Source organism: Hetaerina americana, unplaced genomic scaffold, assembly GCF_022747635.1.
Source record: "Hetaerina americana unplaced genomic scaffold, ioHetAmer1.1.p SCAF_178, whole genome shotgun sequence".
Lineage (NCBI taxonomy): Eukaryota > Metazoa > Arthropoda > Insecta > Odonata > Calopterygidae > Hetaerina > Hetaerina americana.
Window position 1 is genome coordinate 434,918 of NW_027286739.1, and position 13,869 is coordinate 448,786.

At 38.7% G+C, this 13,869-nt stretch overlaps 2 non-coding genes across 2 annotated transcripts; both read left to right on the forward strand.

Moving 5' to 3' along the window:
* Positions 1-3,905: 3,905 nt before the first annotated feature.
* LOC139687187 (small nucleolar RNA U3) lies at positions 3,906-4,105 on the forward strand. The gene has a single exon (XR_011700617.1). It is a non-coding gene; the product is annotated as a small nucleolar RNA U3 (small nucleolar RNA).
* A 1,666-nt stretch (positions 4,106-5,771) lies between these two features.
* Positions 5,772-5,844, forward strand: TRNAS-GCU (transfer RNA serine (anticodon GCU)). Its single transcript has one exon. It is a non-coding gene; the product is annotated as a tRNA-Ser (tRNA).
* The last annotated feature ends 8,025 nt before the right edge of the window (positions 5,845-13,869 follow it).

Genomic DNA, 13,869 nt, shown 5'->3' on the forward strand with positions numbered 1-13,869 from the left:
GAGTCTTTTCCTCATATTTAATCCAGGTAGCCTAATAAAAGGCAAGGGAAACAAATATATATCGGCGATCAAAGGAACAATTAAATGGAAAACTAACAACCGCTTTAAAAGGTAAGATTTCATTTTCGTCGGAAAATCGCATTGAAGGGCACGGAAAAAATTGAACTTTATCGCAAAAATTTAATGAATTCGTCAAACACCAAAATTATTGCATAACAAGCATGTATATAAGCTTAAATATAACGGCTAGGATATATTCAAATAAAGTTTGTGCGGTTTTCCAGAAAAGGGTAAGCTACGTTAAATATTATATTAGGAGTTAAGACACTAGAGCAGGTGGAACAGTTTACATACTATATAAGAATTGTTTTGGACCAAAATGCTCGAAATAGTGGGGACATACGAAGAAGAACTGCATCAGACAAAGAAGATTGAATTAGAGGTTAAGAAAGGGTTCGTCAAAACTTTAATATGAAGCGTGGTTTCGTACGGTGCGAAAACATAGTCATTGAAGCACTATGATAAGCGTAGATTTCAGGCTTTTGAAAGGCGGGCGTGGAGAAAGATGGAGAAGGTGAAGTGGACACTAAAGAAAATAAATTAGGATGTGCTGGGCATGGTGGGGGGAGGAGACGGAAGAAATCAAAAGGAGGCAGGAAAGATGGAAGGAATATTGAGTAGCAATGTCATGTTGAAGACTGGGAAAGAGGGGAGAATGTTAGGCAAACGAGTAAAGGGCAGGAATAGAATTGTGATGTTGGATGGAATGAAGGGAGGAAAGAGGCACATAGAGATGAACAAGGAATAGTTGTAGTATGGGATGTCACTTAGTTTTATCCTTCCAAAACCGACCTTAACCGGTAGAGCAACAATAATATTCCTGTTAATGAATATACGCTCGTAATACAAGTGTAATTATACAAATTTGGCTAAGGTGCCAACACCCATCACCAAACACCCTTGAGGCGACTTGCGGGGAATTCTGTAGATGAAGATCTAGATTTCATGACCTCAAGAACCTCTGGACCCTTTGAAAATGCACATACATCGCTAACTTACAGTGGCATCAATGTAAATGTAGTGACATCTCTATGGATTCGCAGTGAGCTATAGTGGCAATATTTTTATCAGGAAACTTTTGGAATTGGGTTATTTGAGAGACTCCATTTCAAGTTCCTCCGACAACCTCGCCACAATTATATTATTCCCAAAAAAATTATTTAAAAAAAGTATCGGATCACCTCTGAAATATTACCTTTTCCCAAAATAGACGCGGTAGTGCAGAGGCTAACGTACGGTCTACCCACCCAGAGGAACCAGGTTCGAATCCTGGAGATGACACATTTTGCTGTGGTATCCCGATCCCTACTTGAAGTTTTTTCTGTGGAGCACTTTGCTTTGAGGAGAGCACTTTGAGTGAGTACACCGTCCGTCAGGTTGGACGTTAAGCTGAGGACCCCTTGGCGCCTTTCGATAAGAGCACCGACGCCGGATTTCTCTCCACCCTTTATCCTTTCCCACCCATCCCTCATGGCTCAAATTACCTTAGCTGTCGGCTGCGTCCCCTAAAACTACTACTACTACTTCAATGACTGTCAACCGATGGACACCAAACTCATGAATGTGGATTAATGAATGTGAAACGATACCTATGTATAGCTTAAATTTTCGGTATATTTAGTCACGATCCTGTCAGGGGTACTTTAACTTCTTCGAGACGGATCCCTATATTCTTCTTGTGCGTGTATTTTTGAGCCTCATTTAAGGTTATAGGCAAGAGTGATTGATTCCAATCACATTCTTAGCAATGCCGAATTTTTGTACAGGCCATGTCACACCATCAAACTTTGTTGCTAACTTACTCCAACGGAATTATCGCAGCCAACTCGCAAGCAACATACAGCAGTACCATGGAGTACCTGTAAGTACCGTGGAAATTTTGTTGTCCTTTTACGCGAACCGATAACAGTTTGAACGCCAGTCTGCGGAGTTTGCGGCTTAAGGTGTTAAAGGTGTTCTTTTTGTTGGTGTAAAATTTTAAGTGGTCAATTATTGGTCGCAGCAGCACTAATAATCAATGAAATTGATGAGGAATATAATCCTCCGGATTAATTCAATTGATAATCCAAGGAATTAACGTCCACGCCCTGATGGCGCGTGTGAAACGAAAAACGCAGCACCTGCTTACTTACAATCAACTTCCATCCTTCAAAAATAAGGAACTATAATTTATTTGCGCAGTATGTTTACATCATGTATGTTATTTCTAAACAATTCCCATCGGCTATTAAGTTTCGATTACTTCGAGTAACTTTTATTTTGGTAGGCTTTATCCTATTTTGCGTCCTCTCAGTCATTCAGTCAGTCGCACAGTGTCTTTCCATTTTTTTCATAATGTTCAATATGTTCTCTTCCAAAAGCTGACTGCTTTTTCGCATAATTTATGATGCTTGAGGCGCCCCTCGACGGTATAACCTGTTTTATAATTGCCGCATCCCCAAACGTTATATTTTATCATTCACTTTCATATTATTTGACTAAATAAGTAATATTTTCCATGTCCACGTATCATTAAATGTTACTTCAATTGCTGCATTAACTTCAGTTCACAAGTAAAAGGCAAAGCTTTTCTGCCTCTCTATCTCCTTCGCGAACACTTTCCTTTGATTGTTAGTCGCTTAAAAACTGGAAAAGAAAATGGCTTCTGGATGACGAGGATGTCTTCTACTCGTAATCTCGACTTTCGTAAAATGTTGTACAAAATATTAAACTTGGCCACAATAACTTAGAAGATTGTGTACAATACCTCCTTTCACGTTAAGTGTGACCCTAAGTTTGCCCATGTGATATAGCGATATCACTTAGTCAACCTTCACAATTAAATCCCTTCGAACACCACCTTGTTAAGTCCAACTGGAATTGGGTTGCTGCAAAATCGTTAAGACATTTGTACATAAGGGCATAGTTAAGTCTTCTTTCAGGTCGAATCACGACGGCCGAGCCGTCGAAACGTCGAATAACATATTGTGAGTGTCCTTTCTTTGTGTCTCTATGGTCTAAAAATCTACATCTGTGTTTATATATATATATATATATATATATATATATACACACACACATATATATATATATATATATATATATATATATATACACATATATATATACATATTTGTTCATAGAAATACATACACTCGTTCATATAAAAATAGAAAAAGGCATAGGAACACATATTAAAGACACAGGAGAGGTGGGGAAGGCGGAATTCAGGTGATCGCAAGTGCAAAATCATTTCCTTACCCGGGACTTGAACACTGGATCTTTCGACTTGCCGGGCCGATGCTCTAACCACACGAGCAATCGAGGAAACATAATGTACATTGAAATCTGCGGGGGGTTTATGCAACCAAGTGCCCCGATTATTTTTCCAGGAGATGGCGTTAGGGAGCTGTTTCACCCACCAAAGGAGAAATGGACGAAGAAAGAGGCTTTACCTACTATCCTTTCTTCTATTAAACCTTTTCAATGCATGGTTTGTAAGGCCTTAAAAAGTTCGGCAAAAATGTAAAGATCTGCAAGTAATCCCTCTCCGATTTGGAGTAATCAAAGGGTTGTGAGCGGAGTGAAATTTGAATTCGGCGCGCTCTCCGGTGTGCCGAAGAGGATAATTGCAATCAATAAATCGGTTGTAAGGAGGAATTGGAACATATTTTTAGTCAGTTACAAGGCACTTCATTTATGAAATCGAGAAACGCTCTACAAAGAAAATTAACTGGAAAAGCGAACAGGAAAAATATGATAATACAGTTAAATTTCTCTACAGATAATATCTGCACATTTCTAGCTCTCGCATCGCTATTAAACGTTAAAGTATTTGTGAAACTTAATTGTCCAATTTTAATAATAACTTCTTATTTCTCAAGATCATATCTGCAGTATGTATCTGTGCCCTCACGTCACAAATTGAGTGGACCATTCGCCACGAGGATGATTAGAAGTGACTTCATCTGAACTCGAGAAGGACTTTTGGCTCAACCCTCGCGTGCTGGTCATCGACGATCGTTCGGCACCGCGGTGCAGATGGTGAAGTCACGTCCTAATTGGTTGGATGTCAATAACCGAAGTAGTCTTTAATAAACCTGCACAATGATGGGTGTCCTTCTTTCACATTATTACAGGTTAAATAGCCTCAATCCTAATTCGTTCTCCGCCATTTTTTCACGAAGACACACTCACTCTTAAGCTCACCCAAATGCAACCTAACGAAACCGTTTACACCTCTGTAGTTTTTTGTTACCTTTTCTTACAATCCGTTAAATAAAACCTAGTTCCCTCAATACTGACTCGCATATTCTTCTTTTTCGTGTACCGTCAATGTACGGTTTTATGTCAATACTAAAATGATCGCATTTGGCCCGTTATCAAGAGCTTAACTCGAACCCATTTATTTTATGATTAAAGTTTTGTTCATATTTTATTTTACTTCAAGTCTGCGCTGCGATGCATGTGATGTGATCAGCGATTATTGGCGGTATCATGACACCGAAATTAGAGCAATTAGTATGAATCATTTTGTCTCAACTTTGTTGTGATTGAGGTCTCGGAAAGCAAATAGTACCTGAATTCCGTCCCAATGAACAACTTATGACGATATATTCGACTTTGAAATGTTCGAATAAGTAGGACAATTAGTGACAAAATCATGAATTTGCAATGGAGTTCCAAAAGCCTTTGAGTTTTACGTCGTTTTAGGCATGATATGGCGAAATTCGACCATTATAATGAACAAATAGTAACACCATTACAATAACTTTTCATTATTACCTTGAGTTTTATCTCAATTATGAAGAAATTATTGAGGCAAATATATTATCCCAGAAACTAGAAAAAGGTAATACCGCCCTGATAACGTTCGATATTCATAGTGTAGCTGATTGAATTTTTTGTGGAGAAGGACAATGTCACATCCAGTGTTGATCATTTGGATTGCAGTTAATTTGTCCAAGAATATTTAAAAGTCAGCAAAAACATTAGAGAATTGATACCATTAAAAAACAATCGATGTGAAGAAAATAAAACATAAAGATTAGTGAAATCCTTGCAAGATCATTCCATCATTTTTATTTTTTTACAATACGAAACTGACGAAAAGAAATATTTAACCACGGACGGTCCCAACATCAAGTATGAAGAGACTTGCTTCCCACCATTTCTCAAGTCGGGGGTAGATAGTGTGAAGAAGTTAATTAAGTAATTAATATTAATTTCACGAACACTCTAGCGTGGAATCTCAGAAAATATCAATTTATGGGTAAAATTCCGGCACGCAACCACGGAAGATGGAAACAGATACCATCTCCAAATTCACCCTTATGATGACTACCAATCCACGAAAACTGTATAACTATATTTTCACCATCAGGTAAAAGTGAGCTTTATTTACGAAAAGGTGAACCTTGACTGATAGCGAGGCATGTTAACGAACTGTAACAGACCTTGGGGAAAAATGTTGACAAACATCGGCGAGAATACGCCGATGTTTGTCAACAGTGAGTTTACATTAACGATGTTTAACAGGTCGCTTGAAGGAGTGAAAGGGCTGAGACATTTAATACGTATACATATATGTATATATATATATACCCACATATATGTATACATATATATATGTATATATATATATATATATACATATATATATGTATATATATATATATATATATATGTATACATATATGTAAATATATATATATATTTATATATATATGTGGGTCGTGGTAGTCCAGTGGGTAGAGCGTTGGACTGCTGATCGGAGGGCCCCGGGTTCGATTCCCGGGCATGGCACTCTGGGCACCTGCAGCTCCACCCAAGCTAAAGTGATTTTTCGGGTTCCAGGTCTTCCTGGGAAACCATAACCGGCACAGGGAAAGGAACTGGCGCCCCTACCCTGATGTGTGAATTTCACACGCCGTATAGGGCTTAGTACTGGGTGAACTCTACCATCACCTACTAAACCGATTAAACCTTATATATATAAGGTTTAATATATATATATATATATATATATATATATATATATATATATATATATATATATATATATATATATATATATATATATATATATATACATATATACACACACACATATATATATACACACACACGAGGGTCATCCGGAAAGTAGTACCCGTTCGTGAAATAAAGACACAAAAGTAAATATTAACAAACATAAAAAATTTTATTTGAAAGAGGATACTTTAAACTACTTCTCAACATAATCTCCAAGCAAATTAAGGCATTTGTCATAACGTGTGACAAGTTTCTGTATTCCTGCTGCATAGTCCTTCGCCGCCAGCTCATTGAGATACGCGAGGGACCCATCTTGCACAAATTTTTGCATAATGCAGATGGTGTTTAACAATTTCATGAACAATTGTTCGAGAAACATTGGGAAAATGCTCACAGATGTCATCAATTGTGACGCGCCGATCGTTCCTCACGAATTCGTCAACTGAGCTCACCAGTTGGTCTGTAATGACAGACGGTCTCTCCGAACGCTCATCGTCGTGTGTGTTCCCCCTCCCCATGTTGAAGTTGCGACACCACCGCCGAACAGACGACTCGTCCATTACATTGTCTCCATACACCTCCTTTAATTGGCGATGAATATCACATGGGCGAACGTTTCTTGCATTGAGGAATTTAATCACTGCCCTCACTTCACAACTGGCGGCGTTCTCAATTTTTTTAAACATTGTAAACAATCACAGAAACAACACAGGCAATGCTAGCGTCACGCAACTTGGCTCAGAGAAGGCAGACAAGCCACTGAAGCTATCTGACCTCGTCCAGCGGCTACTCGCGTCGTCAGCACTTCATGCGGCACGAACGGGTACTACTTTCCGGATGACCCTCGTATGTATGTATATATATATATGCTTACTATAATGCATTACTTCTATATCTTCAGAGGAAGACGGATTGTTTCCGTCGAAATATCAAGAAAATACGTGTGAGTGTTCTCTTTTTTTGTGTTTCTATATTGTGTGTTACTGTGTATTGTATATATATATATACACCAAATTATCCAGTAAACCGTGATTTCATCATGATTTGATGGTCCTACGTTTAACGTAGATTTTGGATGGACTGAGCATCCGCAATGATATTAACCTCGCCTAACAAGACACAAATAGACAGACCACGGTAAAACAAACCCTTCTTTAATTCTGCATTATTATACCTCCCTTCATTCCGTACAACATGTCCACCCTTATCCTTGGCGTTCTCTCTATCACAGTCTTCAACATTCCATCACCAATCAGATTGTTCCACATCAGCCTTTCCTGCATCCTTTGGATTTCTCCCAACAATTATCTCACCTCCTACCCTATGCACGGTCCTTCTTCATTCGTTTTCCTTTCCGTACGTTTCACCTTTTTTATCCTTACACCCACATCTCAAAGGCCGACAATCTAGGCATATTACCTTGTCTCAAAGACTATGTTCCCGACTCCAAAACCACACTCCATATCCAAAGTTTTCCCATATTTTTTCGTAACAACCTTACTCAACCTCCCTATCACAACTCCCACCTCCTAATGAAAACTACTTTACCTACTTCTTCTTTATGACCCTACTACTTTGAGTGCCATGGTACGCAAACCCTTTCGAGATAAGTAAAACCTTCCACCTGCTGCTTAAGTTTTTGCCCTTCTATTTTAACGTTTAACTTAGCTCGTGAATTCATACCGATTATAAGTTTACCAGGTATTATCGTGTTTAGTCAGGAAACAGAATGCCTAAAAATATTCGGGGACAAAATTGCTGTGCATACTAGGGAATCTCCCATATTTTCTAACAATTAATTCCAAAAATTTCTCAATTCATTATTTTGCCATGCAATTTGAGAATTTACCCGATATAGAGCAAAAAATGAGTAAAAGAATATTGAAAACTTTCAGGATATGTACTCGATAATGTAATACGCTAGACAAAGCATAAGCCAAAATTAATGAAAAACTAATGCGACACCGATGATAACACCTAGACGTTGACACAAGTGTTGTGTTTCAGGGGAATAAGTAATTGGACAGCATAGTACGTGCTCATAATTAATGTGGCAATATACTGATCTTACACGACACACCAAAACTCCTCTCTTCCGTGGAGTACGAGAACTCCATAATAGCTTTTTAACACGTAACTTTCCAAAAGACTCTCTCTCCCACTCTGTAAAAAGTAGCCTCATCGCAAGGTCCCAAGAACCGCAGCAGATCTTGTTTTGGGGCAAAAATCATTCGCTACAATTTTTTTCTCAAATTTTCTTATTTTTTCAAAACCTTTCTTGTTTTCGACCTTAATTATTAAGTGACTCCATCGTTGACGGAAATGGGCCATTAACGCCCCGAACGAGGGCAAAAACAGTCGAATCTTATTTTAAACATGACATTAAATATTAGATTTTTTCGAGAGTCACTAAGTGCAGAAAAAGCTTAACTACATCGAGATATATGCGTAATTAGAAAGTCGAAAAAAGTAGGAATGAGTAATGACCCAAGCGTCTTAATAACTATTCTAAATTAGTTACAGCCATAGGATAGAAAAGGGAATTTCGAAGACTATCTTGAATTTATCAAACGCTTACTGTAAAGTTACGCAATAGCCAGCAAGACGCCGCTAGGGTGTGCGGCAGGAGGCAATTTAACAACATGCTCTCAACTTCAATAATTAAGATTTTTATTTGTAAGTTTAACATCAATATGCTAAATAATTCAAGTAATTAAGATATTATTAGAAACAGGCACATGCGCTTAGGCATCTAAATGTTAGATATTTCTCTACGAATGCGTCACGAGCTGCAAGTAAATTATTGTACAGCTAAAGTTAAATGAAATAATGGCAACTTGATACGCTGTTTAGAATTACAAAGGAAAAAAACTTTTTTTCTCTAGCGTGGTCGTTTACTGCTATTATGATTCTTCAATAGCGCTTTTACATTGTAATTGCATCTACGTGGTTTATGAGATAAATCTCAAGCAAAGTTCAAATACGTTTTTACCATTTAAGTAAAGAGCCAATTATGCCGGCAAGAACAGGTGACAAGAAAAAAGCAAGGTTACCGTTCTCTCCTAGAGATTTCGGGAAAATCTTCATCATTTCTTGATCCAAGCGAGGGGGGAAAATACAACCAGAAGAATTTTATTCAGCCCTTTTCTGATAAAAGGGAAATCATTCAAATGAGATGTCTACAATCTTTGTCAGAAGTGTCTGATTATGACGGTTTCATCATTTTGTGTTAAGGCACTCACGCAACTCCAACCAGGTCTCTATAAAAACGAAATGGGTCCTGGTAATTAAGCAAATGGGATAAAAATGGGTACCCGGGGAAACTGGGAGGGAAATTTTCACACACCGTACACGATGAAAGTTTACTGTATCCTTCACCCGTAAATTCCGCAGGGAGAAATAAAGGACTCCTTTTTCTTTGATCTTAAGATGGGCAACCAAGGTTCTCATTTCGCGGGATTTCCCTGACCGGGTGCGTGTGTGTTCGGCAATGACGACTGGTTGTGGCGAGAGAGCGTAAAAGGAGCCTTACGAATTTTTTCTCACGCATACCCCTCAAGACGCTCCGTCGGCGTTACAACACTCGGATAAAAATCACGAAAAAGGTTTTGCGACTGAAGCATATAAATGCCGGTTTATCATGAAATTTCCTTTAGAGGGAACGCGATAAACTACAGTTATCAATCCGAAGGTTAGTTTGATAGGTGAGGGTTGAGCTCACCCAATGCTAAACTCAACCTGCGTAAGAAATTCACACATCAGGGAAGTGGGGCCAGTTCCTATCCCTCTGCAGCCTATAGTTTTTTTTCAGGAATACAGGAAAAAACTAGGAGATGATCTTAGCTATAGATCTCTCCTAATAGCTAGCAACCGTAAACCATAGCTACCCGGAAGTTAGTTAATAGAAGTGCAGTAACCACGTATATTAGGTGTATACAGGTCAAGAATTAATTAAGATTAGCCAAACACTTTACTTTAGCACACGTGGTTTGTGCTGGCAGAAGATAGGTTGTGAGGAATGTACTCTGAGAATGGTTCATTCTAATCTGATCTAAGCCTCAATCTTCAGCTGATAACTTACAGGGGATTCAGTAAGAAAAAGTGTTTTCAATGTTCAAGACACAGGAATGGTGTAAATGTTTTACTAGCGAGCCACTTGAAGATACCTAACTAAAGATTGAAAAAAAAAACAATTTCGGAGACATTTTTAACACCTGCTTCAGGGTAAAACGCAGAATTTCTGAGAACAAATTTAGAACATATTTTATAGGCTTTCAACATCCTTCGGGTTGGGAACAAACTAGGGAAATGGAAACCACTCTTGGATTTGACACAATATAACGACAACGTATCGAAAATCAACGCTACTATGTAGCATTTACTTAAAAATTATAAGTACAAAGTGCGGGTTAATGGAACTGTGGCATTCATAATTTAACGAAAAAATCGAAACTCATTCCACCGTTTTATTATCCTGCTAAGGTTTACCAATGATTTTACCTCGACAATGTATTCAACTATGCTTACCCTGACTGTCACTAGACTTTTTCATGTTCTTCCGCACTGTCACGCAACCTGTTATCAACTCCTGTTAGTTGCGTGATATCGCGGGGAGAAAGGGCGAGAAATAATATTTTCAAGTGCGAATTATTACGAATGAATTGTTGGACATTGTTTCATTTAATAATGGGTTTTCTCTGTCTCGCATTTAAGTTAAATTTACGTGCTCATCTTTTTCAAACCCTTCTCCTCGGGTTCCACTTCACGTGAGGCAGGAGGATTATTTAATTAATGCTGCCTGAAAGAAGGGTGTCAACGACCACTATTCTAATTATCTGGAACAAAAGGCAATTCGACCGTGATACTCGCAAGGATTCGTCTAGGAAAGAAAAAGGAATGGATACTCCTCGCCGCACCACTCTGCACACCCCTAAACAAATTTTAATATTATCCCGGTCGGAAAAACTTTAAATAAAAAAAATATAGCGAACAATTGCGATACGAAATTTCCATGAGCTGAATGAGCGTGACGCAAGAATTAATTAGCGTTGATTGTTTTCATTCAATTCTACGAAGAAGCAGCAGGAAATTCCATTCCCCGCTTGACCCATTGTAAAACTTTATAGAGAGAATAAACACTCGAAAATTTCGTAAATATTCAATGGTGACGGGAGATACGCCTTTCTGTGTTCGGGGTTTAAGAAAATAAGGACAGCGGTGGCTGAGATATTAAGCAATTTAATGTGTCCGGCACAGAATCGGCAGCATGAGTCAGTGTTTGCCTCGCTGTTAACGTGTCCCTTCGCACTGAGAAACGGTAGACCAGTGCGTGCCTGTACACAGTTAACGTTAGGCTCAAATTAGAGCAGAGTAACTCACATGTCCGCGGACTGCTTCCTGAACGAAAATGGTCAATGCCATTGAGTGAATCAGAAGAAAACGATAATTAGCAATCCAAACATTTGCGAAAAGTGAGGATTCTTTGTTGATAGACAAGCAGAGACGTAAAGAAAACATCAAGCAATATTTATAATATGACTCGAAGCATGACATGACGACGAAAATTTTTTCCAGAAAGGCAAAGGAGGAGTTTCTTATCGAAGTCTTCGTTTATCTGAGGTATGGAATTAGCAAGGTGCGCGGAGGAGAGGCCAACTAAGAACTGCTTGATGTGTCGTGAAGCGATAGGGAGTTGCTGATGGGTAAATCTTAAGATGGCGGGAAAACAAGATGGATGAGATAGCGGGATTCTGAAAATTGTTATGGAAGGGAGAATGAAAGGTGTGGCGAGACGTAAGTGTTTAGGCAGTAGTGCAGAAAGTGTGGATGTGTAAGTTCATGAGTTCTGTGTCTATATGCGTGATAACACAATTGAAATCAAGCATGTAATCAATGAAACTGCGGAAGATATGAGAGAATGAAGGTTTTGCTAACCACAGTGTCCAACCAGAAATTTAGTCTGCGATTGATAGGCGAATGGGTGCATTGGGTTAGGGCCAATTCTCTTCCCTGTATTTGATGTAGTTTACCAGGAAGACCTGGCACCTTGGAACTCACAGTTGTCAGATGGAGCTGGGGGATTCGAGTAACATCAATCGGAGGTGTGATCCAGGACTCTTCGGCCAGTAGCCTATACACACTTAGCCGTTCACTCGCCGCCTATAGAACGGCATCCCCCGCAGTTTCTTGGAATTATCATATCATGGGAGATGTACCACAGAATCCCAAAACAAAAAAAATAAGGCCAACTTTAAATAGGTTTGCAGAAAATTGGTTAAAATCCAACCCATCACACAGTACTAAAGCTAATTCACTCAATACCGATAAAGGCGAAAGAACAACGAGCAGTTCGGAAAAGGCCAACTTATTAAATTTCTTCTTTCAAAGCGTTTTCACCATTCTCTCACCCAATGATTCCGATAGCTTACCAAATCGCTTCCGATTACCGACGTGCGATTTTGAAATTTCAGGATTCTGAAATTTGCTGAAAAATATTAATCCTATCAAATCCTCCAGGCTCGATCAAATACCAGATCTTGTAAATTTAAGGAACTAGCGTGGGAAATTGCACCGTACCTATAAATCATACGCAAGAAGTCCCGAGTAGATCACAAGGTTCCCAGTGACTGGAAAACGGCTAATGTAATCGCTGCATTTAAAAATGGAGATAAAGATGAACTGAGTATTTACATACTTATTCCCCTCACATCCATATCACGCAAGGTCATGGAAAATATGAAATTGTTAGTTCGATAGTGAGAGATAGACACCTTGATAGTCAAGAGTTATTGATAAAAATCCAGCACGGTTTCCGAAAGTATAAATCCTGTGAGACAAAACTTGCGCTGTTTGTTCATTATATATTTGGTCCGGGAAAGAGCAATGTCCGTGACGACGTTTTTCTAGATTTTAAAAAGCTTTCGACAAGGAACCCCACAGTGAACTACTCACATAGATAGACGCCTATGGTACAGATTAAAATATCCTGGGCTGGATTAAAGGCTTTTTGAATGGTCGGATGCAAAAAGTAATCATAGATGGCACTCGCTCTAATGCAATGGAAGTATTTTCAGGGGCTCCCCCAGGGAAGTATTATCAGGACTCTTTTACTCCTTTACCTTATCGACATTAACTCCAAGTTTAAGAGTAAGATACGTTTATTTGCCGACGATGCAGTTGTTCCAGAGATATCTAAAATCCTGAGGATAAAGTAGCTTTAACAGATGACGTAAATACTGTATAACGTTGGTGCGACACTTAGAAATTAGAATGAAACTTAGAAAAGTGCGTAGTGACGAATTTATGGAATGATACCTGTTCCCTCCTGAACGCCTCCTGCATCACGGATAACGAACTATGGAGAAAGTATAGACTTGATTACATCTATAGACGTTACCATCACTCAAAACCTCTCCTGGGTGAAACATATGCATAGATGGATAAATAGATAGTCGTCTTTATTTTGGGGAGAGATTGAGACTATGGAGCCTTTTCTACGACCTAACCCATCGTCACACATTGACAATACATGTGTAGCAATTCAATTAATACATGCATTATCATATAAACGGGGAACATGTAGACAAGCTCAAATAAAATCAGAATTTATCATAAGAGTATTTGGGAAATGTGACGAGAAGCCTAAAGAGCAATGTTATTTTTCATGGGTTAAGCCTAATTTAGAATATGCTGCTAGTATATGGTAACCTCATGAAGTTGGATTGATTGCCGAATAAGGTCACATGCAACGTCGAGGAGATAGATTTGTAAAACTTTGTTATCTCTGAGTGGCGTATC